Consider the following 26,403-nt stretch of genomic DNA (forward strand, 5'->3'; position numbering starts at 1 on the left):
GTCTTTCGGTCTGACTTACTTCACTTAGTATGGTATCCTCTGAGTCCATCCATGTTGCTGCAAATGGAAAGATTTCATTTGTTTTTATGGTTGAGTACTATTCCGTTGTATATGTATACCACATCTTTTTAAGCCAGTCATCTGTTGATGGACACTTGAGTTATTTTCATGCCTTGACTATTGGAAATAGTGCTGTTGTGAACATTGAGGTGCACGTATTTTTTCCCATTGTGGTTTTCCCTGGATATATGCTCAGGAGAGGGATTGTTCGATCATATGGTAGCACTAATTTTAGTTTTTTAAAGAACCTCCATCCCGTTCTCCATAGTGATTATACCAACTGACATTCCCATCAACAGTGTAGGAAGGTTTCCTTTTCTCCAGACCCTCTCCAGCATTTATGATTTGTAGACATTTTGGTGACAGCCATTCTGATTAGTGTGAGGTGATACCTTATTGGAGCTTTGATTTGTACTTTTCTAATGATTAGTGATGTTGAGCATCTTTTCATATGCTTGTTAGCCATCTGTATGTCTTCTTTGCAAAAATGTGTATTCAGATCTTCTGCTCATTTTCCAATTCTTGTAATCCTAGTTATCAAAGGAATGTGGAATAAAATGGTGGCAATTGGGCTAGATTTGAAGAGTTTTGTGCATCATCATATGGAGTACTGAAGTTACTCCATAGGGACAAATACTTTTATATACAGTTACAACAAAGTAGACTTAAAAATAAGAGTGAAAGGGGGACCTAAATCCATTAAGCAGGCACGACTTAGTAATAGCATGCATAGAGCCCATTTTGATTCCCAAATATCTCACTGTAACACACACTTGGTGGCTGGCAACACCTCTAACATAGCTGGGGTGTGATGGACATTTCATTTGTACATTGCCAACATCTCTCTGCTTACTTTACCTCAGAGGATTCTCCAAAACTGGGAGCACTTTTTCTGGGATTTCCCTATTTTCTGTTTCACTGACCCTATTCTTTCACACCTACTTTTGAGGGTCCACATTCCTGTTTTTAATTTCTTGTCTTAGGTTCTGTTCTTGAGTTCACTTAAGAAATTATCCTTCTCCTTTTCTTTGAAAAAAGTAGGGGTAAATGGCCCTTGATTTATTTGCAAGCCACCTGTTCTCCTTAATGAAGTTTGAGTGTTCCCTAGAAGCAGAGTTCAGTGCAACTAGACTGAAAGTCTTTAGTAGTCCTTGTACAAGGTAACTTGAAAGGATCCCACATTTTATAGTTCATATGTGAAAGAAACTTGATAGGGTCTTCCTAACCTTGGCAATAATTCTTTTGAATCTTTATGTCTTAATATATGTATATATGTATGTATCTTTATGCTTTTTGTTTTGTTTTTATCTTGTTTTTAAATGGTATTCTTTCTGCCCCATTATTTTTTTAAAAATTGAATTAGTTGATTGACAATATTGTGTTAGCTTCAAGTGTACAGAAAAGTGATTTAGTTGTATGTATTTTGTTCAGATTATTTTCCTTTGTAGATCATTATATGATATTGGATACAGTTACCTGTGCTATATAGTAACTCCTTGTTACTTCTCTATTTTATGTATAGTAGTTTGTATCTGTTAATCCCATACTCCTAGTTCACTCTTCTACACTACTTTAGTGAGCTTTCTAGGTGGTATTAGTGGTCAAGAGCCCTCCTGCAAATGCAGGAGACATAAGAGACGTGGGTTCAATCCCTGGGTTGGGAAGATTCCCTGGAGAAAGGAAGGATTACCCACTCCAGTATTCTTGCCTGGAGAATCCCATGGACAGAGGAGCCTGGTAGGCTACAGTCCATAGGGTCATAAAGAGTCAGACATAACTGAAGCGACTTAGCATGCATGCATGCATACTACTCTAATATATAATACTCCATCATGCTTCTTTCCCTATCTCTCTGGAAGTTTTGATTTATTTATTCATTATTGATATTTTTATTTTACATTACATTTTACATATTATATTTAATTACATTGTGATTGAGTGTGTTTGCTAGTTGCTCAGTAATGTCCAACTCTTTGCAACCCCATGGATTGGGGCCTGCCAGGCTCCTCTGTCCATGAAATTTCCCAGGTAAAAGTACTGGAGCGGGTTGCCATTCCCTTCTCCAGGGGATCTTCCCGCTGCAGGGATCAAACTAGGGTCTCCTGCATTGCAGGCAAACTCTTTACCCTCTGAGCCACTAGGGAAGACATTGTGATTATATTACATTATTTAAATTCTTTAGAATTCCCTTAAAGTTGCTTTATGGTCTAGTATATGGTCAATGATTTTAGATGTTCCCTGTGTGCCTGGAAAAAAAAAGTGTGTTATGAATTTATTGGATGAAATGTTCTGTATATATTCTGTACATTAAATTTAAAGCTGTTAATATCACCTGTATTTTATACATGTTTTACTTGCTTAATCTACTTGCAATTCAGAGAAGCATACGAAATATAAATATTATATATTAGAGATTTCTATGTATAGTATCATGTCACTATGAAACAGTTGCAGTTTTACTTCTTTCCTTCCAATTTGGATGCCTTTTATTTCTTTATTTTTGCTCATTTACTGTGGCTAGGACTTCCAATACTACATTGAATAGTGATAGCAAATGTGAGCATTCTTTTCTTGTTCCGGATCCTAGAGAAAAAACCTTCAGTTACAACTGACTGTGATGTTAGCTTTGGGTTTGTCATAAATGACCTCTATTATGTTCTCTCTATACCCACTTTTTGAGTGTTTTTAGTCATAAATGGATGTTGAATTTTGTCAAATGCTTTTTTGCCATCTATTGGGATGATCATGTGATTCTTATCCTTTGTTTTGTTAATGTGGCATATCATGTTGATTTATTTGCAAATATTTAACCCTGAACTAAATCCCACCTTATCATGGTGTATGCTCCTTTTTATGTATTATTAAATTCATTTTTTAGTATTTTTGCATCTATGTTCACCAGAGATACTGGCCAGCAATTTTCTTTTTTTTGTAGTGTCTTTGTCTGATTTTGGTATCAAGAAAATGTTGGACTCATAGAATGGGTTTGAAAGTGTCCCCTTCTTTGATTTTTTGGAAAGTTTGAGAAGGATAGGTGTTGACTCTTCTTTGAATGTTTGGTAGAATTTCCCTTTAAAGCTGTCTGGTCCTGGACTTTTGTTTGTTGAGAGTTTTTTGATTAATGATTCAATTTCAATACCAGTAAATGGTCTGTTCAGAATTTCTGTTTCCTTCTGATTCAGTCTTGGAAGATTGTATGTTTCTAAGAATTTGCCCATTTTTTTCTAGATTGTCCTATTTTTTGGTGCATAATCGTTCATAGTACTCTCTTACAATTTTTTGTATTTCTATAATATCAGTTATAACTTCTTTTTTGATTGTTTGCTCTCTCTTTTTTGCTTAATGAGTTTGGCTAAAGGTTTATCAATTTTGTTTATCTCCTCAAAAAGTCAACTCTTGGTTTCATTGATCTTACCTGTTGCTTCTGTGTCTCTATTTTACTTATTTCCTCTCTGATCTTTATTATTTCCCTCCTTCAGCTGGCTTTAGGCTTTGTTCTTTATGTTATTCCTCTAGATGGAAGTTACGTTGTTTATGTGACATTTTTCTTGTTTCTTGAAATAAACTTGTATTGCTATACACTTTACTCTTATAACTGACCGTCTCTGTATGAAATTAGGTGAAACGGTTGTTTATCTAATTATCTTGATAGAGTATCCTTGTGTGGAAGCATCCCTATGTAGTCTTGGTGTCTGCAGATTTTATTCTTTTCATTGCATTGGTGAGTGAAATTGTTTCCTTAATTTCTCTTTCTGTTTTCTCATTGTTAGTGTATAGGAATGAAGGGGATTTCTGTGTGTTAATTTTATATCCTGCAACTTTACTATATTCATTAATTAGCTCTAGTAATATTCTGGTGGAGTCTTTAGGGTTTTCTATGTAGAGGATCATGTCATCTGCAAACAGTGAGAGTTTTACTTCTTTCCCAATCTGGATTCCTTTTATTTCTTTTTCTGCTCTGATTGCTGTGGTCAAAACTTACAAAACTATGTTGAATAGTAGTGGTGAGAGTGGGCACCCTTGTCTTGTTCCTGACTTTAAGGGAAATGCTTTCAATTTTTCACCATTGAGGATAATTTTTTGCTGTGGGTTTGTCATATATAGTTTTTATTATGTTGAGGTATGTTCCTTCTATTCCTGCTTTCTGGAGGGTTTTTATCATACATGGATGTTGAATTTTGTCAAAGGCTTTCTCTGCATCTATTGAGATAATCATATGGTTTTTATCTTTGAATTGGTTAATGTGGTGTATCACGTTGATTGATTTGCAGATATTGAAGAATCCTTGCATCCCTGGGATAAAGCCCACTTGGTCATGGTGTATGATCTTTTTAATATGTTGTTGGATTCTGTTTGCTAGAATTTTGTTAAGGATTTTTGCATCTATGTTCATCAGTGATATTGGCCTGTAGCTTTCTTTTTTTGTGGCATCTTTGTCTGGTTTTGGGATTAGGGTGATGGTGGCCTCATAGAATGAGTTTGGAAGTTTACCTTCCTCTGCAATTTTCTGGAAGAGTTTGAGTAGGATAGGTGTTAATTCTTCTCTAAATTTTTGGTAGAATTCAGCCGTGAAGCCGTCTGGTCCTGGGATTTTGTTTGCTGGAAGATTTCTGATTACAGTTTCAATTTCCAAGCTTGTGATGGGTCTGTTAAGATTTTCTATTTCTTCCTGGTTCAGTTTTGGAAAGTTGTACTTTTCTAAGAATTTGTCCATTTCTTCCAAGTTGTCCATTTTATTGGTATATAGTTGCTGATAGTAGTCTCTTATGATCCTTTGTATTTCTGTGTTTTCTGTTGTGATTTCTCCATTTTCATTTCTAATTTTGTTAATTTGACTCTTCTCCCTTTGTCTCTTGATGAGTCTGGCTAATGGTTTGTCAATTTTATTTATCTTCTCAAAGAACCAGCTTTTGGCTTTGTTGATTTTTTTCTATGGTCTATTTTGTTTCTTTTGCATTTATTTCTGCCCTAATTTTTAAGATTTCTTTTCTTCTGCTAACCCTGGGGTTCTTCATTTCTTCCTTTTCCAGTTACTTTAGGTGTAGAGTTAGGTTATTTATTTGACTTTTTTCTTATTTCTTGAGGTAAGCCTCTATTGCTATAAACCTTTCCCTTAGCACTGCTTTTACAGTGTCCCATAAGTTTGGGTTGTTGTGTTTTCAGGGGACTTTCTTAGTCATGATTTTATAACACTGATACATGAGTGTTGACAAAGAGTGTGTGTTCCATCTCTAATTATGCTTCCCCAGACTGTAAATTTCCTAGGGCAAAGGCTGTCTATGAAACTTCCTCTAGAAAGTACAGATACTGGTGCACATTTAGCATGGATTATATATTCAGTAATATGTAAGAAAGCTCTTTGTAAGTTTCTGAGCCATTAAATTCTGTTTCCTTTCTTTTTGGCTGTGAAAAGTTTTATTTTTGTTAGATTAATCCTCTTAAATGTAAATATTGAAATATATAACTTAATAAGAAGGCTAAGCTAAAAGCTTAAACACACTTGCATGCAGCAGAATAGATGACTATTCACCTCTGTCTCAGAAAACCACACTTGAAGCAATGCTAGAACCAACTGAAAAAAAAGAAAAAAAAAACTGACTTGCTAGAAATCCTACACCATACTGTACTTCTTTGCTGGGCATTTAATCACTTATTTTAACAACTTTTATTAAATATCTATATGTGGTGAGCACTATCCTATGTACTGGCTATATAGAACTTTCTGTCCCTATTGTCTAAGACACCAAAGTCCCATGGTGGCAACTGTTTAATAGATACTTGTCCAAGAGTGTGGTGAGTTATCTGGGAGAGACAATGACATTAAGTTCTCAGAGTCCTGGGGTTAAGAAGATTGACTGACAGCATTACAGCTTTGAGAGACTGGTGTGTCTTTCCTTTCATCCCGGCTAAGGATGTGCATAAAAGCCAATTCCATGTGCAATTTCTCCTTCTTCTCTCTTTTGTTTCCCAAGAGAGAATGACATCATTACTAGGTTTCCCTCCATTACTTCACACTTTATTTTTTAATAGAATCCCTAAATGATTTCAATAAAAGTCAAGGGCATAAATTACATGTATAAATGTGAAAAAAGAGGTGAAAGTAAACAAGTAAATATTTTTTGAAAAACTATCAAAAAATAATGCATCAAGGAGATGCAGCTATTGTTTCTTTTCTGTGATGATCTTAAAATCTTCAAAGTAACTATCATATACATTTATGAAACAATTCAAATTTTATTTCCTTTTATCCATTATGAAAATTTACATGCTGATCTCATTTAAAAATTTACTGACAATTGTAATCCTTGATATTGAGTTTATTATTATAATATACAATATCATGAATTCAAATTCTCTCAAAATTGAACTTTCCTGTTAAAGTGAGTTTCTGTTTTTAAATAAACTAACTCATGGCATTACTGCAACTTACAGGTTTTATAAAGTAAGTTGTTAGAATAACTTTAATTAATTTTAATGAGATTTAGTCCTAGGCAAGTTGGATATATTAGCAAAAGTCTTTGATTATTTAGATAAAGATAAAAGCCTAACATTTTAAGGAAAGTAGAGATTCAAAATAAATCTACTTCAACAAATAAAGGGATATGAAACCAAATTGTTTGTAATCTTTCACTGAAAAAGAAACAAGAAAAGTAATAAAATGAGTTCATTTAGATCAATGCTGATACTCCAACTCGTTATGTATTCTAACATATTAATTTCCTTCCATTCTTCTTCTGAAAGTATTAGCAAATGAATCTCATTGTAAAATATGCTTGCCTTTGTTAATTTCAGTCTGCCTTCCCAATAGAAATGAAAATGAGCTTTAAAAAATTAACATGACTCATCTAAGACAAGTATTTTAAACATATAAATTCATATGTTAAAAAGTATGAAAACAGTGTGGTTGAGAATTACTTTATTTTCATCATATCATGCTTCTGTGTTTACTTATATATCCTGAGGACTTTTGATGAAAATATACATTTTTTTTTGTGATCAAAAGGTTTATTATAACATATTATGACTTTTTCTTTTTTTGACTTTTTTCTTCTTTTTTTTCCATTTATTTTTATTAGTTGGAGGCTAATTACTTTACAATATTGTAGTGGTTTTTGTCATACATTGACATGAATCAGCCATGGATTTACATGTATTCCCCATCCCGATCCCCCCCCCCCCCCTCTCTACCTGATCCCTCTGGAGAAGGCCAGGGTGGGATGTTTTGAGAGAACAGCATTGAAACATGTATATTATCTAGGGTGAAACAGATCACCAGCCCAGGTTGGATGCATGAGACAAGTGCTTGGGCCTGGTGCACTGGGAAAATATACTTTTAAAGTGGGAAACCTTTTCGAGTTATCATAACCTCATAAAATTCTTCTTCTGTGACCACTAATTATAGATTGTTTATCAATAAAGATAAATAAATGAAGCTCAATGATTTTCTGGTATATATGATGCATTCCACTTTATACATCTAGACTGAGAATTAAGGTACATGAATCTATATATGAACTTGTGAATCTCCCTTTTTATAAAGTTATTTCATTTACTAGATATTAAAGTGTTTTTTTTAGTTGGAAGATGGAATTATTAGCTATAAAAAGTATTAAAAGGAAATGTTAATGTCTTTATTTTCAACTTACATTTTTATTGTTTCTTATGATGATGACTTTGAATGATTTCTGCTCCATCTCCTGTGTAGCTAATTATCAAGTAACAATTTTCATTAAAAAAAAGTATATGTATCAGTTAGGGACCAGGCATAAAGAGAATTTGAGCTATGGAGTTCAATAGCAGAAATTTAATATTGGGAATATAATGTTCAGAATATGCTAGAAGAACTGAAAGGGAGAACAAGGGACTGCGAGGCAGTTTGGCAGTTAGCCGAGGATTGCTATCACTGTTCACAGTTTACCATTACTAAACCTAGTGCTAGAGGGGCAAGGATAGGAAACAGTGGCACAAAGGAACGGGAGTAAGAGCCTTCTAATAGGAACTGGAACTTAGCAACAAGGAGAGTTGCTGCAAGTTACAACAAGGAGATGCAGACACAGTAAGATGGCAATCTGAAGCGGAGAGGTGGGAGAAATACCCTAGAATCTGGCTTCCACTCGGCACTTACCCTCAAATATTCTGCTTCTAGCCCCCATTGACAGAACTCAGTTAGTCACTAACTGGTAAGGGAGCATGGGCTATGTAGCTGTGGGACTCAGTCTCCTGAGACGGAGAGTACGGCAGGAGGAAAGTGAGAAGTGACCCTGAGAGCATAGTAGTAGTGTTAGTTGTTCAGTTGTGTCTGACTCTTTGCGATCCCATGGACTGTATAGCTCACCAGGCTTCTCTGTCCATGGAATTCTCCAGGCAATATTACTGGAGTGGGTAGCCATTCCTTTTTCCAGGGGATCTTCCAAACCCGGGGATTGAACCCAGGTCTCTCACATTGCAGGCAGATTCTTTACCTTCTGAGCTACAAGGGAAGCCTCCTTTTGAGCATATTGGCCAATAAACATAGCAATATATTCTAAATAGTTAGCAGCTATAATGTTATTTTTTTTCTAGCATAACATCACGTTCTAAAATTTGTAGAAGGTTGGAAAATAATCAGACTGTTGTTGACAAACTGTATGCACAGGGATTTAAGGTAGTGGGGGAAGTCTTGAAAATATAAAAACAAAACAATGCACCAAAAAGGCATTTGAAAAAGGAAATATTTACTTAAAAATGAATGAATGGAAAAATATAATGATCCTGCTTAACACAGCAATGAATATCTTCGTATTATCTGTATTACAAAACAGTGAATGTGCATCTGTGAAATTTGACAAAAGTGATGTTACTACCATGTTTCTTGGAATTGCTCTGCTAGGCTTGGTATATTGAATAATGTGGGAAAACAGAATGAGACATAGCTATTGGAAAGTAACAAAGAAAATTACCATTATTTGCAAGGGATACTATCTATATAAAAACTCAAAAAATTGTTTGCAACAATTATCACCTTAAAATGCATTTTATTGTTAAGAGTAAAAATAAGTAAATATTATGGAAAATTCTGTGTATTCTCAAAAGTAGCTAGAAATATAATGAAAAATATACTCCATTCATAAGAATAACAAAAAGTTGGTAATTCTTTTGTGTAAAAATTGGATATGAACTTCACGAAATCTTCTATATAACTTTATACTCTATGAGTAAATAGAGACTCATATCAGGCTTGTGTTGGTTAACTTTTAACTGGTCAACTTGACTGGCCACAGGGTGCCCAGATTACATATAATTCCTGGAACGTCTGTGACACACTTTCTGAATGAGATTAGCATTTGGATTGGAAGAGTCACTAAAGTAATTGCTCTGTCCAGTGTGAATGGGCATCATCCAATCTGATGAAGGCCTCACTAGAACATAAAAGGTAAAGGAAGGAGGAATTAAGCTGTTACATTTCCCCCATCACCTTACCTTAATGCTTGGACTAGGACATCTCATCTCATTTTCTCTGGCTCTTGTATTGGGATTTATACCATCTGCTCCCCTGGTTCTGAGACTAAAGACTCAGACTGAATTACACTTCCAGTTTCCCCAAGTCTTCACTTTGTACATGGCAGATCATGGAAGTTCTCAAACTCCAGAATCATATGAGCCAATTCCTCATAATAAATGTTCTCTCTCTCTCTCTTTCTGTCTATACACATACACACACACACACACATAAGATTATTTTTTTTATTTTTTAATTTTTATTTATTTATTTATTTTTTTCCACGTCAGACAGGTAATGTGCCGATGTCGTAACAAGGTTTGGAAGGAGGCACATGTCACGCAGCAGCGTGAACACCCAATCATCATGCTCATGAACTACAAAAGGATCTCATATATTATTTGAAAGTAAAAAGTGAAAGTGAAGTCACTCAGTCATGTCCAACTCTTTGTGACCCCATGGACTGTAGCCTACCCAGGCTCCACCATACATGGGATTTTCCAGGCAAGAATACTGGAGTGGGTTGCCATTTCCTTCTCCAGGGGATCTTCCCAACCCAGGGATTGAACCCAGGTCTCCCACATTGTAGGCAGATGCTTTACCATCTGAGCCACCAGGGAAGTCATATATTATTTATAAATTTAAATATTTTATATATCAACCATAATAAAATCCGTTAAGAAAATATCCTAGTTTCAGATGCGAGTTATTGGTAGATAGAAAGCTGATGGTTCCTATTAAAAAAACAGATTCAAGAGCGCTGAAATTAACACCAGAAGTAAGCAGATCTTCTTAAGGAAACAGCAGGAGGATTAAACTGAGAGGCCACAAATATCAAAGCCAGATTGAGCGCTGGGTCAATTATCAAGATAATTATTTTAAAGAACTTTACTGAGAACACCTGGGAGGTGTGCTCTTCTGTCTACAACCTCATAAACACAACAGCTGGCTGTTAGTAATTTTGTTCTCAGAATGAAGTTCAAGAAGTTTTTCTGGATAAAATGGTCTGTTCTGAAACAAGGAGACTATTAGGTTGGTATAAAAGTAGTTGTAGTTTTGCATTGATAAACTTTGCCATTTGATATTGGAATGCTTTCTTAAACAACTGTGGTTATATATGATTTTAATGCACATTTTTTGCTTTATGGTTTTTTTTTTCGCTAATGATATATTCAGTTCAATTCAGTTCAGTCAGTCAGTTCTGTCCGACTCCTTGTGACCCCATGGACTGCAGCACACCAGGCCTCTTTATCTATCACCAACTCCCAGAGTTTACTCAAACTCATGTCCATTGAGTCGGTGATGCCATCCAACCATCTCATCCTGTGTCATCCCCTTCTCCTCCCGCCTTCAATCTTTCCCAGCATCAGGGTCTTTTCCAATGAGTCAGTTCTTTGCATCAGTTGGCCAAAGTATTAGAGTTTCAGCTTCAGCATCAAGTCCTTCCAATGAATATTTAGGACTGATTTCCTTTAGGATGGACTGTTTGGATCTCCTTGCTGCCCAAGGGACTCTCAAGAGTCTTCTCCAGCATCACAGTTCAAAAGCATCAATTCTTCGGTGTTCAGCTTTCTTAATACTTCAACTCACATCCATACATGAGTACTGGAAAAACCATAGCTTTGACTAGGCAGAAGTAATGTCTCTGCTTTTTTACTATGCTGTCTAGATTGGTCATAATTTTTCTTCCAAGGAGCAAGTGTCTTTTAATTTCATGGCTGCAGTCACCATCTGCAGTGATTTTGGAGCCCCCCAAAATAAAATCTGTCACTGTTTCCACTATTTCCCCATCTATTTGCCATGAAGTGATGGGACCGGATGCCATGATCTTAGTTTTCTGAATCTTGAATTTTAAGCCAACTTTTTCATTCTCCTCTTTCACTTTCATCAAGAGGCTCTTTAGTTCTTCTTTGTTTTCTGCCATAAGGGTAGTGTCATCTGCATATCTGAGGTTATTGATATTTCTCCCGGTAATCTTGATTCCAGCTTGTGCTTCATCCAGCCCAGCATTTCACAAGATGTGCTCTGCATAGAAGTTAAATAAGCAGGGTGATAATATACAGCTTTGACATACTCCTTTCAAAATTTGGAACCAGTCTGTTGTTCCATGTCCAGTTCTAACGTTGCTTCTTGACCTGCATACAAATTTCTCAGGTGGCAGATCAGGTGGTCTGGTATTCCCATCTCTTGAAGACTTTTCCACTGTTTATTGTGATCCACACAGTCAAAGGCTTTGGCATAGTCAATAAAGCAGAAGTAGATATTTTTCTGGAACTCGTTTGCTTTTTCAATGATCCAGTGGGTGTTGAAAATTTGATCTTTGGTCCCTCTGCTTTTGCTAAAACCAGCTTGAATATCTTGAAGTTCACAGTTTATGTATTGTTGAAGCCTGGCTTGGAGAATTTTGAGCATTACTTTGCTAGTGTGTGAGATGAGTGCACTTGTGCGGTATTTGAACATTCTTTGGCATTACCTTTCTTTGGGATTGGAATGAAAACTGCCCTTTTCTAGTCCTGTGGCCACTGCTGAGTTTTCCAAATTTGCTAGCATAATGATTGCAGCACTTTCACAGCATCATCTTTTAGGATTTGAAATAGCTCAATTGGAATTCCATCACCTCCACTAACTTTGTTTGTAGTGATGCTTCCTAAGATCCACTTGACTTCACATTCCAGGATGTCTAACTCTAGGTGAGTGATCACACCATTGTGATTATCTGGGTCATGAAAATCTTTTTTGTACAGTTCTTCTGTGTATTCTCGCCACCTTTTCTTAACATCTTCTGCTTCTGTTAGGTCCATTCCATTTCTGTCCTTTGTTCAGCCCATCTTTGCATGAAATGTTCCCTTGGTATCTCTAATTTTCTTGAAGAGATCTCTAGTCTTTCCCATTCTATTGTTTTCCTCTATTTCTTTGCACTGATCACTGAGGAAGGCTTTCTTATCTCTCCTCGCTCTTTGGAACTCTGCATTCAAATGAGTATAGCTTTCCTTTTCTCCTTTGCTTTTTGCTTTTCTTCTTTTCACAGCTATTTGTAAGGCCTCCTCAGACAACCATTTTGCTTTTCTGCATTTCTTTTTCTTGGGGATTGTCTTGATCCCTGTCTCCTGTACAATGTCACGAACCTCCGTCCATAGTTCATCAGGCATTCTGTCTATCAGACCTAGTCCCTTAAATGTATTTCTCACTTCCACTGTATAAGCATAAGGGACTTGATTTAGGTCATACCTGAATGGTTTAGTGGTTTTCCCTACTTTCTTCAATTTAAGTCTGAATTTGGCAATAAGGAGTTCATGATCTGAGCCACAGTCAGCTCCCGGTCTTGTTTTCGCTGAGTTTATAGAGCTTCTCCATATTTGACTGCAAAGAATATAATCAATCTGATTTCAGTGTTGACCATCTGGTGATGTCCATGTGCAGAGTCATCTCTTGCGTTGTTGGAAGATGGTGTTTGCTATAACCAGTGTATTCTCTTGGCAAAACTCTATTAGCCTTTGCCCTGCTCCATTCGTTCTTCACATATTTGCTATTATTATTATAATCCCTCTTTTTGTTACCCATTCATTTTCTCATGCCTTGGAACCATTATCTAGGGCTCCTGGTATGCTGGTGAAATTTCAGAAAACAAATCAAACAAATTGGAACCAAAACAAAACAAACACCTGTAACCAGACTTTAGAAAATTTTACCGACATTCAAAAATTATTGTAATTCAAAAAGGCTCTAAGCAAAAGATTACCTTTTGTTTTGTTTTAAAACCTTAATTTTGTGTAAATCTGATCAGAACAAAAGTGAAAGAATATAGATTTGGCTAAACTATAAAAATGCTAAAATGTTTGGTTTCCTTTTCCATTCATCATCTAAAAGTATATTATGTCATGATGTACCTTGATTCAATGCCCTAGAATCTTGTCCAGCTCTTTTACATAATCTAAATTTAATTTACCAGAGATTATTTTACTAAAAGCATCACTACAACTGATAAATGATTCTACTTTGTATTTTTAATGGTTCTTGAACCACAGTGTAAATTATATCACCACAAATGTGAAATAATTTCTTATTTTATCTCATAATATGTCAAACTAACATAGATGATTTATTTAGAGAGCTTTACTAAAAAAAAAGCTTCCTAAAAAAGATATTCTGTTATTTTCATCTGACACAATGGAAAAGGAACATCTGTCACATCAACTGGTCTTTTAAACTCTATATTTTATGCATCCCCATGGAGTCTTCATTCTGAAGACTGAATGTCTGAAGTGTCTGAAGTTTCCTGAAATTTAATATGTATATTGAAATATAACTTACTAAAACTTAGTAAAATTAGATACCGTTGTAACTACTTTAGTTGTGTTTTGTAATACATGCTTCTGGTTAACTCTAATTATAAAAGTAATGTGAAAACATGGTAATATTTTTGAACACTGAAGGCACTATTTGGAAAAAATAACCCCAAGCTGAAAATCACCTAACACAGGAAGCAACTTATTGTTAGTAAACTTGCTTCTAAATTATTGATGTATCCATCAGTCTATCTCCCTATTTATTCATATAGCTGTCTCATGATCTTGGGTTCCTAACATACTTATAGACATTTTTTCTCACTTTTTTATAATTCAACATAATTCCATGAACATTTCTGTGACATTCTTTATTTTTAGAAAACTTCCTTGTAAGGATTCCATGATCATGATCCATCTAGATTTTACTGGGACTCCACCCTTGTGTGCCTCTCCATATTTCTTTGACCATCTCCTTCTTTCACTCTCCTGGCTGGTGGCCAAGCCACTCCAGATCATTCATGTGCTTTTTGAACGTGGATGAAATAATTCATTGTAAAGAGCAGAATCCAGCTTCAGGGGTGCTCACCAGATTGGAGGGGGATTATCCACCCTGAGGTGGACTTCAGTCAGTAAGAAATAAGAAAGAGAAGACAGCAGGATAGATAAGTATCCCACCTTTCTTTCTTCTGTGAACCACTCCCAGGACCACTCCCCTTTCAGAAGGGTCTTTCATGCTACCTAAGCTTGCCTCCAGAAGATATCTTCTGTCTCTGTGGCTTATTTGAAACAGTAGCAAACACAGCAATGCATTGCTTGATATTGCTTTGGATTTCAACTCACTTCCTTTTTTCCTTCACCCACACTACACTGGGCTGACACTTCCTGAGTGAAATTTAAGCAACTTAATCCTTGCTTCAGTTTTCACTCTCTTAAGAAAATAGGTTTTCCTTAGTTTATTAAAAACATTTTTATTTCTTAGAGATAAGCAATTTCCACTATCTTGCTATTATAAATAGTATAATGGTCATTTTGTGCATGTCTTTGACTTCATTTCTAAGTATTTCACAGGATTGATGAGACATGCTTTAATAAAGCTCTTAAAAATTCATTTAAAATGGATTTTCAGAAAGGGTATGCTTGTGTGTACGTGTGTGTGTGTGTGTGTGCACGTTCAGTTGTGGCCGACTCTTTGTGACCCCATGGACTGCAGCCCGCCAGGCTCCTCTGTCCATGGAATTTTCCAGGCAAGAATACTGAAGCGGGTTGCAGTTTCCTACTCAAGGGGATCTTCCTGACCCAGGTATCAAACCCTTGTCTCTTGGGTCTCTGCATTGGTAGGTGGATTCTTTACCACTACACCACCTGGCAAGTCCTATGCTTATATATACCCCTACTAAAAAGTGAAAAGAAAACTTTCAATCCAATGATCCTAAATGGAATTAAAAAAAAAAAAAGTGAGGATTACTGAGATTGATTTTTTTTTCATATATTTACTGCTCATCCATATTCTTTTATAAACTGTCAGTTCATGTCCCAGTTATTTATATGAAACCAAGTTTCTGCTGTTTTGAAAGTATTCTTTAATAAAGATAGCATCTTTTAGTCATTTTGATAAAATATATTTTATGTGTCTCTATTTGCTATTTTACTTATTTTTTTAATACATTAACAATATTTACCATTCTGTTACCTACCATTGTGATTTTCGTACATAGAAAATCTTTCCCCATACTTAAAAAAATATTCAAATTTGTTTGATGAAAAAATATGAAACTCTATATTTATTACTTTTCTAAGTATTCTGGAAACTTTCACTTAATAACACTGCCTTTCCCTGATACTCTCATTATCAAGAAAATACATGTACATACCAAATAAAATATTACAGAAGAATTTAAAAAGTAAACTCATTTGTTTCTCACACCAAAGACACATATAAGCACACACATGTGTACTCACAATTTAGAATCATCCACAGTTAATGGTTTTTTAGTTTAGCTTTTACAGTAATTACCATTATAACTTCAAAAATTATTTTATTTACCAAATGTAAAATGTATACAGTTTTCACTATCTCTTCTCGAGGAAAGCAGAGGATGTACTATATTTACTTTACCTCCTACTTGTATTCACAGTATTCCTTTTAGTTATTCTGATAGTTTTTTTTAATATTTAAATGATGCAATTGAATTTGCATGTTTTAATATCATACCTCTAAAAAATAAATCTGTTCTTAAAAGAGAAAATTAGAATTAACATGCTTCCTTCTTTGCACTTTCTTTTCCATATTTCCTAATTTTTGTCCATTATATATTTTTGATGTGACATTTATGGCATTTATACTCATTTCTCTATAATCTTAAAGATTTTCTCTGTTGTTGTTCAGTCACTCAGTCATGTCCAACTCTGCAACTCCGAGGACTGCAGCATGCCAGGCTTCCCTGTCCTTCACCATCTCTTGGAGTTTGGTCAAACTCATGTCCATCGAGTCAGTGATGCCATCCAACCATCTCATCCTGTTGTCCCCTTCTCTTCCTGCCTTCAATTTTTCCCAGCATCAGGGCCTTTTCTAATGAGTCAGCTCTTTGCATTAGGCAGCCAAAGCATTGGAACTTCACATTCAGCATCAGTTCTTCCCATGAATATTCAGGGTTGATTTCCTTTAGGATTGACTGGTTTGATCTCCTTGCAGTCCAAGAGACTCTCAAGGGTTTTCTCCAACGTCACAGTTCAAAAGCATCAGTTCTTTGACACTCAGCCTTCCTTATGGTCCAACTCTCACATCCGTACATGGTTACTGGAAAAACCATAGCTTTGACTAGACAGACCTTTGTCAGCAAAGTAGTGTCTCTGCTCTTTAATATGTTCTATATGACATTAAAGCATGAAAAGCAAGAAACAGCACTTTCCATTAAACTACCCAAATGTTTATCATAGAATTAAATAATATAACTGACTACCCCTTGAGTCATTATTATTTTCTGCTGAAAGGAAAAAAATGTGTTCTATATGAACATATAATGGATTTTCATTTATTACTAATTTTCTCAAATTTTCTAGATTGTACTCTGATGTTAGTGTGTCTTACATGTTGCCATCTTTATTGAATATCTTCCCTGTTTTGTTGAAATGTCTTTAGGGCAATTTTCATAGGTATTAGATTTATCTGTTTTAAAGTGTCTGAAAATATATTTGACATGCATGGGTGATTAATGATATGATTGGGTACAGAATTCTAGTTTCAAAATACTTATTTTTCATAAAAATTCATATATATATATATATAAAACAGCTTATACTTTTTGACAAGAATATTCCTTCCCTACAATTCTCCTTTCTTTGTAAATCTCTTTTCGTCTTTGAAATCTATAGAATTTTTAATGTTGATGATGAAATTTGCTAAATGTAGTCTTATTATCCTCTTGGGCAGTGAATGGACTATTTAAATCTGAAAATTTATATCTTTTTCATAGTTCAAGGGCTTTTTTGTCAGTTGATTAGTTACTCTTTTTTCTAGGGTTACCTGAATCTGTGCACCATGTCTCACATTTTTCTTTGACAATTCATTATGAGAGAATTTCTAGATCTGCAATTTGAACAAATTTATGTTTGATAAATAATTATTTAATAATTTTTAATTAATGGTCATAATTTAATGTCTATTTGTAATTTAGTCAGTCCACTGAATTTTAAATTTCTAAGGATGTGGTCTATATCTCAGATCTCTTTTGTTTCCATGGCCGTTTATTCTTGTTTTATGGAAGCAATATTCATCTAAGTTGTCTCTCAGGATATGAATTAGGTTTAATTTATTTTCTCTTTGAATTATTTCTTTCTCTGATTTTTTTGGATCAGTTATTATGTTATTCTATTTGTTCTTCTTTGTCCATCTCCTTCATATTTCATGTTTTCCTCAAATATATTGTCATGTGTGTTGATTTATTATTATTTATAAATGAAATGTAGTATTAATTGGCATTGGTACACAGCATGCTGGATTCCACAATGGTGGTGGTTGTGTTTCTCCAACAGGACCTTCCCATAATTCAGTATTCCCTACTTTCTTCAATTTAAGTCTGAACTCCTTACTGCCAAATTCAGACTTAAATTGAAGAAAGTAAGGAATACCACTAGACCATTCAGTTCAGTTCAGTTCAGTTCAGTCACTCAGTCGTGTCCGACTCTTTGTGAACCCATGAACCACAGGACGCCAGGCCTCCCTGTTCATGACCAACTCCGGGAGTCCACCCAAACCCATGTCCACTGTGTCGGTGATACCATCCAACCATCTCATCTCATAGGTAATGCTCAACTAGATATTATAACCTTTTAATCTTTTATTTTACCATTCCAAGATTTAATGCCAGAACACAAGACATTGATGTAGGCAAATTTAGCAATAACATGTTTACAATTTACACAGAGTTTGAATTTTCAGTTTACTATTCATTTTTGAGAAAAGAAAACATGATTTATCATATTTTTTCTTGTCATATATTTACTACCAAGAATATGAAACCATGTAAAAAAGTAGGTAACTTTTATTTATGCAATAAATAAAATTATAAATTTATAATCTGATATATCATACAATTATAAATTTATCAGTGATTAAATGTAGTGATAATTTCAGAAATTAATGTTTGGTCGTTCCTTTTAACTTAAATACAGAGAAGAAGGTAAAATAAGATTGAAGTTAAGTGATAGAAGTAAAACAGTAGACTGGTTTAAAACATAGACTGGTGTGGCACCCATTATCTTCAATATAATCTGACTGGACAACTGAGAAAAAGATTAGGTACCATCAAATAAAACTGATAACAACTGTAGAGGGAAAGACAGAACCAATAGTACATTTTGCTTTAACAGCAACAGGAAGTCCTTACACAGATTTCTAAGTTTTAAAGTAAAATGAAATACATGTAGACAAAAATAATACAGGAAGTACCCCCAAAGACCTCAAGTAAAGTAAATCAATGAATAGTGTTTGTATTCCTAAAATTAAGAATAATAACAATATCATTGGGAAAAGCAAATGTTAGATTTGTCAAATTATAAGACAAACTTGAAAAATCACACTTGACAGCTTGGTATACCAGCATGGAAAAACACACACATACACATTTAGAGAAAGTTTCATTCTTTCATTTTATATTTAGAGTGTTGAGTATTATTAAATGTTCACTATCACAGTACTACTTCTCTGTAAGAAATAGTACAAGATATTAATTATTGCCTTAGTGTCGGTATTTACATTTTTTTCAAATTTTGTTATACTAGAATAAACTTGTTTGAACCTAGATCTTTCTTCATATCTCAGATCATTTCCTTAGGACATAGTCCAAGAGGTTAACTGATATACTTAATATAGATGATATAAAAGTGATTTCCAGTGGCCAGTTAGAGGAGTAAGTTGTGACATATTTATCGTTTTTTGAACAACACAACTTAATCGTGCAAAAAATGTTTATCTGATATTCTGATTGTCTCTCCAGTTGAGTCATTTAACTTGGAAAACCTCTGCATTGTTGAATTTGCAGTTTCCATTTGAAATGTCTTCACAAACGCTTATCTATGACACCAGCGGTGACTACACTGACTTGAAAGTTTCTTCTTTAAAAAAAAAAGTTTTGAAAGGGTTTTTAATTACATTTTTTATAGAATGTGTCTGTCACCTGTCAGGCAATGTGATTAAAAGCAGGGAAAATTGCTTATTTGCTTGATAGAGAGCACAGCATATTCCAAGCTAAAAACATGTTTGTGACCAAATTCATGTGCTATAAACTGCTAGCCTTAAGAATAAAATTATAAACTCTATTTTTATTTTATCCTATTTTGATTAAATTTAGAATGCAAATGAGACCTGGTTATACTTCAATATGTATGCCTTGAAATTAAGCTGTCAGTCCTAAAAGTAGTGATACTGCACTGTTTACAAAAAAACTTGATACTCTGGTTAAAATAAACAAAGCTAAACAATAAAAACAGAAAGAAAAACTCTCAAAGGCCATCAAGTTGTTGAGAATAAAATCCCAAACTCTTACCCAGCCTATAATACTGCCCCTGGTTGCATGAGCTCTCCCTGTAGTTTCCCACTTAACAATAATAGTGGCAAAGGATTATGCCTATCTTTTTTGAGTCATGACTATCACATACCGTAGGTTTATAAATATTTTCTTTGTGGAAAAATCATAATAGGAAAAACGTCATGACCGTGTTTTTCATAAGTTAAAAAAATATAGAAATCGAGAAAATCGTTTGTATATCTTAGTCTGTTTTGATGAAAGTTTGGTGGAATTTCAGTTTCTTGAAGAGTACTTGGAGGAGGGCAGTGACAAGAAAAATGTAGAATTTCACAATTTAAAGTGATAGTGTTGCCAATTATGAAATTTCTAAAACTCCCCAAAGAGATAAAAATATGAATGGTTACTCCATGAAAAAAAAGCCTTCAGCTTGTCATGCTAATTATTCTATTTAATAGAGGAAAATATTTGCAATTATGGTATAGCAAACTAGAGAACTGTTAAAATATCAGTCTAGAGTTTACTGGTAAAATGCTATGTATAAGAAAACAATGTACAAAAACCACCCCCCACTATACCCCCTAATTATTCTATTTAATAGAGGAAAATATTTGCAATTATGGTATAGCAAACTAGAGAACTGTTAAAATATCAGTCGAGAGTTTACTGGTAAAATGCTATGTATAAGAAAACAATGTACAAAAACCACCCCCCAGAATCTACAATTCTGCTGGAAAACATGTGGAGTACTCATGATGAATCAGAGTCTGTAAAGGAATACTGAAAGATATAAGGCAAACTTGATCACATGTACAAGCATACTTCATTTTCTTGTCTTTGGGGATATTGTGATTTTTACAAATTGAAGTTTTGTAGCAACCTTGCGTTGAGCCTCTATAGGTGCCATTTTTCCAACAGCATTTGCTCATTTCATGTCTCTGAGTCACACTTTGGTATTTTTCAGAGTTTTCAAACCTTTTCATTACTATTATTATATTTGTTAAGGTGGTCTGTAATCAGTGATCTTTGGTGCTACTATTGTAGTTGTATTGGGGTGCCACAAATTGCACCCATATAAGATGGCAAACTGAATAAATGTGCGTGTTCTGACTTCTCTACCTACCAGTCCCAAGTCTCTCTCCCTCTTCTCATGCGTCCCTATTCCCTAAGACACAACAGTAATGAAATTAGGCCAATTAATAATCCTATAATGACCTCTAAATGTTCAAATGAAGAGTCGCACATCTCTGACTTTAAATGAAAAGCTAGAACTGATTGAGTTTAGTGAGAAAGGCAGGTCAAAAGCTGAGGTAGGCTCAAAGCTAGACTTCTTGCACCAAATAGTTAGCTGAGGAAAGTTTCCTGAAGTAAATTAAAAGCACTGCCCTACTCCAGTGAACAGAGGAATGATAAGGAAGCGAAACATCCTGCTAATGGAGAAAGTTTGAGTGGTCTGGATAGAAGAGAAAACGAGCCCCAACATTCCCTTAAGGCAAAGCCTAAATCCAGGGCAGAGCCCTAACTCTCTTCAACTCTATAAAGGCTGAGAGAGGTGAGGAAGTTTCAGAAGAAAAGTTTACAACTAGCAGAAATTGGTTCATGAGGCTTAAGAAAAGTCGTCTCCACTCACAGACTTAGAAAACGAACTTATGGTTGCCAGGGTAGTGGGGAAGGATGGGGTCGGGGGGAAGGGACAGTTAGGGAGTTTGGAATGGACAGGTACACGCAGCTATATTTAAAACGAATGACCAACAAGGCCCTACTGTATAGCACAGGGAAGTCTGCTCAATGTGGCAGCCTGGATGGGGGGCGGGGAGAATGGATACATGTATATGTATGGCTGAGCCTCTTTGCTGTCCACCTGGAAATATCACAATATTGTTAATTGGCTATGCTGCAGTAGAAAATACTGCGGGGCGAGCGGAACTGCTCTCCAGCGCCTGCCGAGGTGGGGCCACCCCGGCCCCCCCCCCCCCCCCCAACCCAGACCCGGGCCGCATCCCTGAACGACAGCTGGAGGCCTTCCTGGAGGCGGCAGCGGCGGCCACCGAGGACTAGGCGTTCCCGCCCGAGCCCCGAGCCCCGCGCGCGCCCCGCCGCCCACGTTCTCCGCCTGCCTAGCCGGTCTTCTTTGCCAGCGCGTCCCCAACTTTCCGCAGGCGCCTTCGACTTCTCCGTGACTTTCAGGATTTGGGCCGCCAGGCGGGGGCCGGCTTGGGGGTGGAGAGTGGACCGACACCATCGCCAGGCCGCAGCCTGCTGGACTCGCAGGCGAGCCCGGGCCTCGCGCTGCATGCCGGGGCGGCCACCAGCCAGCACCGGGAGTCCTTCCTCCACCGCTCGGACAGCGACTATGACATGTCACCCAAGACCATGTCCCGCAACTCATCGGTCACCGGCGAGGCGTGAGCACCCGCCACCCCCCGCCTGGCTGGCTCTTCCAGGCCTCCTGCCCCCAGCAAGGCGGGGCGGGGGCTGCCCAACCCCCACCCCACCCCATGGTCCTCGGCAAAAACTAAACAGTGCCCTTATTCCCTATGGAGGACTCAACCCGTTTATAGCATACCCACCCAGTGAGTTATGAGTGCCCGCCCTGTCTCTGCCCCGCCACCCGGCCACTCTGAGCCCAGGCCCAGCCCCACCCATGTCCCTGCAGTGTCCACCCACCCAACCTGCCCATGCCCACTCCTACCCCTTGGTTTCAGGGGCCTGGCCCCACCTTATCCCATCTCTCCAGCAAGAAGGGAACCCCACTTGAGCCCCTCCTGGCCACCACTTCCAGAGGGTCCACCTCGGCTGACCCTCTTCTTCCTCCCCATGTCTAGGCTTCCCTAAACCAGCCCCCCTTATCATGACCACCTATACAGGTGTGTGGAGAAGGAAATGGCAACCCACTCCAGTATTCTTGCCTGGGAAATCCCATGGACAGAGGAGCTCAGTGGGCTACAGTCCATGGGGTCGCAAAGAGTCGGACACGACTGAAACAACTAAACAACAAACAAACAAAAACATAATTTTAAAAAGTAGAAAAAAAAAAAAGTCATCTCCATAACATAAAAGTGCAGGTAAAGCAGCAAGTATGAATGTAGAAACTGCAGCAAGTTATCCAGAAATTCCAGCTAAGATAAGTACTGAAGGTAGCTATACTAAACAGCAGATTTTCAGTATAAATGAACAGCTTTGTATTGGAAGAAAATGCCATCTGGGATTTTCATAACTAGAGAGAAGTCAGTGACTGGCTTCAAAGCTTGTAAGGCCAGGCTGTCTTATGAGGGGCTAATACACCTGGTCACCCAAGAGCTCTGATGAAGATGTACAGTGAGGTTAATGTTGTCATGCCTGTTAATACACCATCCATTCTGCAGCCAGTGTGATATGGTAGCACACAGACAATCTGAGCATCTCATTAATAAGTGATTGGAATATGAGCATTTAACAAAATGACTATTTACAAAAAGCTCATATGTGATTCCTGCACTAAAAGAATGATACTTTATTGTCTTTGCTCTAGTATAGCAATTGCCCTAAAGTGCCTTCTGATTTCAGTGGACAGTTTCAGTCTTTTTTCAGGAGGGTGGACAAGAAGTCTTTCTTTTTTTCTTCATTCATTCATTTGAACTTTATTGAGGACTAATTGAAAATATAATTATATATACTTTAAATGTACATATATACATTATATATATTCCTCCCCTGCCCACTACAGAGAGCAGATAGAGTGAGTTTGCCAAAGAAACTCAAAACTTTAACACTTTCCTTCATGGCATGCAAAATTCTGTTCCCATTTAGCTGGTGACTTGATGAGAGTCTTTGACCCTAACCTACTTTAGTGCTCCTGCAAAGCAGAACATTTATCCCAAGGCCAGGCAAAAAAACTCACTTTTTACTCTCAAATTGTGTGCTGGGGTTGGGGGTGAGAAAGAGAGATTGTTGAAGTAGGGGAACTCCTTGAGCACCTCCTAACAGTTGACTGTGTGATTCACCCTGCTCTCAACCTGTGCTCTTTCTTCTGTGAATACACTGGGTTACAAAACCAGCCTTATGGTGAGCATGTGGGGTATGCACTCCACTGGGGAAGAAGATGAGCAGCCATCAGAAAATTCTCACCTGCATCTTAGTGAAGGTGATTCTACAAAAGTTCCAAAAGCCCCTGTTAGAATATCTGGGAGACACAGAATATACAGAGTGATAATTTGATATGCATATATATATTGTGAAATGATTACCAGGATCAAGATAGTTAATATATATATATGTATCATCTCAAATAGTTAACTCTTTTTTGTATGTGTGGTGAAAATGCTTATAATCTTAGCAACTTTCAAGTACTCAATATCATTAAATGTAGTTAATACCATATTATTAATATAGTCACCATGCTGTACTTTAGATCCTCTGAACTTATAATTGAAAGTTTGTACCATGTGACCTACATCTCCCCAGTTACCCCCTCCTAGCCCCTGGCAGCTACCAGTATAGATGATGGAATATTATTCAGCCATGAAAAAGATGGAGATTCTGCCATTTGTGACAACACGGATGAACCTGCAGGGCATTGTTCTAAGTGAAATAAGCATGACAGAAAAAGACAAATACTGTTGCTACCACTTGTATGTGGAATCTAAAAATTTTTAAATCTGATTTCATAGAGACAATTTCAGCCTTTAATGAGCCCATTAGACCTCACTCTGTACTTTAAAACACATCTTTACTCACTTAAAAATTGAGGCAACTGTTTTGCTAATATTTATTTCTTTATACACCATCCCAAACTGTGTTGGAATGGTTCTTTTCTCATATTAGGGCATCTAATACTCATTACAGAGGTTTCTCAGGTAATCAAAGAGTATAAGAGCATGACTTTCCACCGTGGTACTCTGCAGGAGACTCCTTCCTTGATCATTCTAGGAAGGGCCTCGATTTGTATAGCACTGAAATTGTAAGCACTCTATGTACATGTGTAAGTATAATCAACAGAAAGTTTTACAAGCATTTTGATACGAAGTGCAGATTTAAGACTTGATCTTAAATGAGTTTGACTTGGAACTGTGCAAAAATCATGAATGCCATGATCATGACTAGTTATCTAAATCAGACAGAGGCACCTCTTTTGTCTCCAGTGGAGTGAGGTTTTGCTGCACATTGGTTTTTATCCATTTTCATACTTCATTTGAATTTCAAGTAAAGTATCACTCCAGTGTTGGCCAAGGCAAATCTCTTGAGTTACTGTTTTATTCTAAAAACTGTAAACTCCTTGCAAAACTTCTATTTCCCTAGAATGTTTTTTTTTCCTACTTCCTGAGAAAATTAAGCCCAATTGTCTTCTCTTTTCTCAAAACTGCAAAATTCCCTCCTCCAGGGGTCTAAACTGATGGCCTCACTCTATATTTTACAGGACAGAAAGTTGAAACCATCACATCAAACTCCCTACACCACCCATTTTTACACCACCAAAACTGTCAGTTTGCTTGACTGAATTCATACTATTTTTGATCCTCAAAAGGGCATTCCTCCACTGGTTTCGAGCTCATGTCTCCTCAAGGGCTTGAATCATGGAGATTTCCACCACAATTCATGACATCATTTCTTTCTCACACGTAGACATTTACTGTCAGTATAAATTTTTCTAATATTCTTAACTTTAAAAATAAAGTATAATAACGATTCCTTAATTGTGCATTTCTTCATCTATCACTCCATTTCTTTAACTCTTCATAGCAAAACTGGAAAGACTTGCCTACACTAACCGTTTTACTTGTTTTCCTCCTATATACTCCTCAAGCAGTGCAAATATGACTTACACCCTCCCTCTGTTCTAAAGATGTCAATAAAATTTTACTTACTGCAGGGATAAGTTTCCTGTTAAAAGATCAGTGGCTTAAAGAAAGCAGCTATGCATGAATACTTTGTACAGTTCCTAAATACTAAGCACTTTACAATTTAGTTTGGTAAAATGTCTCCCGGTAAGAAGTTTATTTCTTTTAAAAATTTACTAGATGTTTTCCTTTAAAATTTCATCTTTATTTCAATTTACACTTTTTATTGCACTTTTATTAGAAGCAGCTTACCAGAAGCACAGCACTGAACAAAACAGTCAAAGAAATGATGAAAGAAAGAACATTTTCTAAAGGTCACAAATAATGAAAGTTACTCAGCATGAATCACAAAATAAGTAGAGTCTCAAAAAACCAAGGGAACTGGATTATTTCTACTGATACAATTAACATTACCAGAATTATTATGGCTACTAAAGTTAGAGATTTTATCCTGGATTTTTGGAAATAATATTTTTTTAAAATAATTTTGGATTTATAGAAAAGTTTCAAAGATAATACAGAGAGTTTCCACCTACCCCTCACTGTTTCCCGTGATGTTAACACCTTATATTACCTCGATATTATTTGTTAAACCTAGGAAACCAACGTTGATTCTTTACTATTAACTAACCTGGCTCAGACGGTAAAGAATCCACCTGCAATGCAGGAGATCCAGGTTCGATCCCTGGGTCAGGAAGATCCCCTGGAGAAGGGAATGGCTACCCACTCTTGGACTCTTG

The 26,403-nt window shown here is 36.4% G+C and overlaps 1 non-coding gene across 1 annotated transcript; it reads right to left on the bottom strand.

The window, feature by feature from the left end:
* Positions 1 to 9,822: 9,822 nt before the first annotated feature.
* LOC133053354 (small nucleolar RNA U13) lies at positions 9,823 to 9,927 on the bottom strand. Its single transcript, XR_009692266.1, has one exon. It is a non-coding gene; the product is annotated as a small nucleolar RNA U13 (small nucleolar RNA).
* Between the last annotated feature and the right edge of the window lie 16,476 nt (positions 9,928 to 26,403).

The sequence above is a fragment of the Dama dama genome, chromosome X (assembly GCF_033118175.1).
Source record: "Dama dama isolate Ldn47 chromosome X, ASM3311817v1, whole genome shotgun sequence".
Lineage (NCBI taxonomy): Eukaryota > Metazoa > Chordata > Mammalia > Artiodactyla > Cervidae > Dama > Dama dama.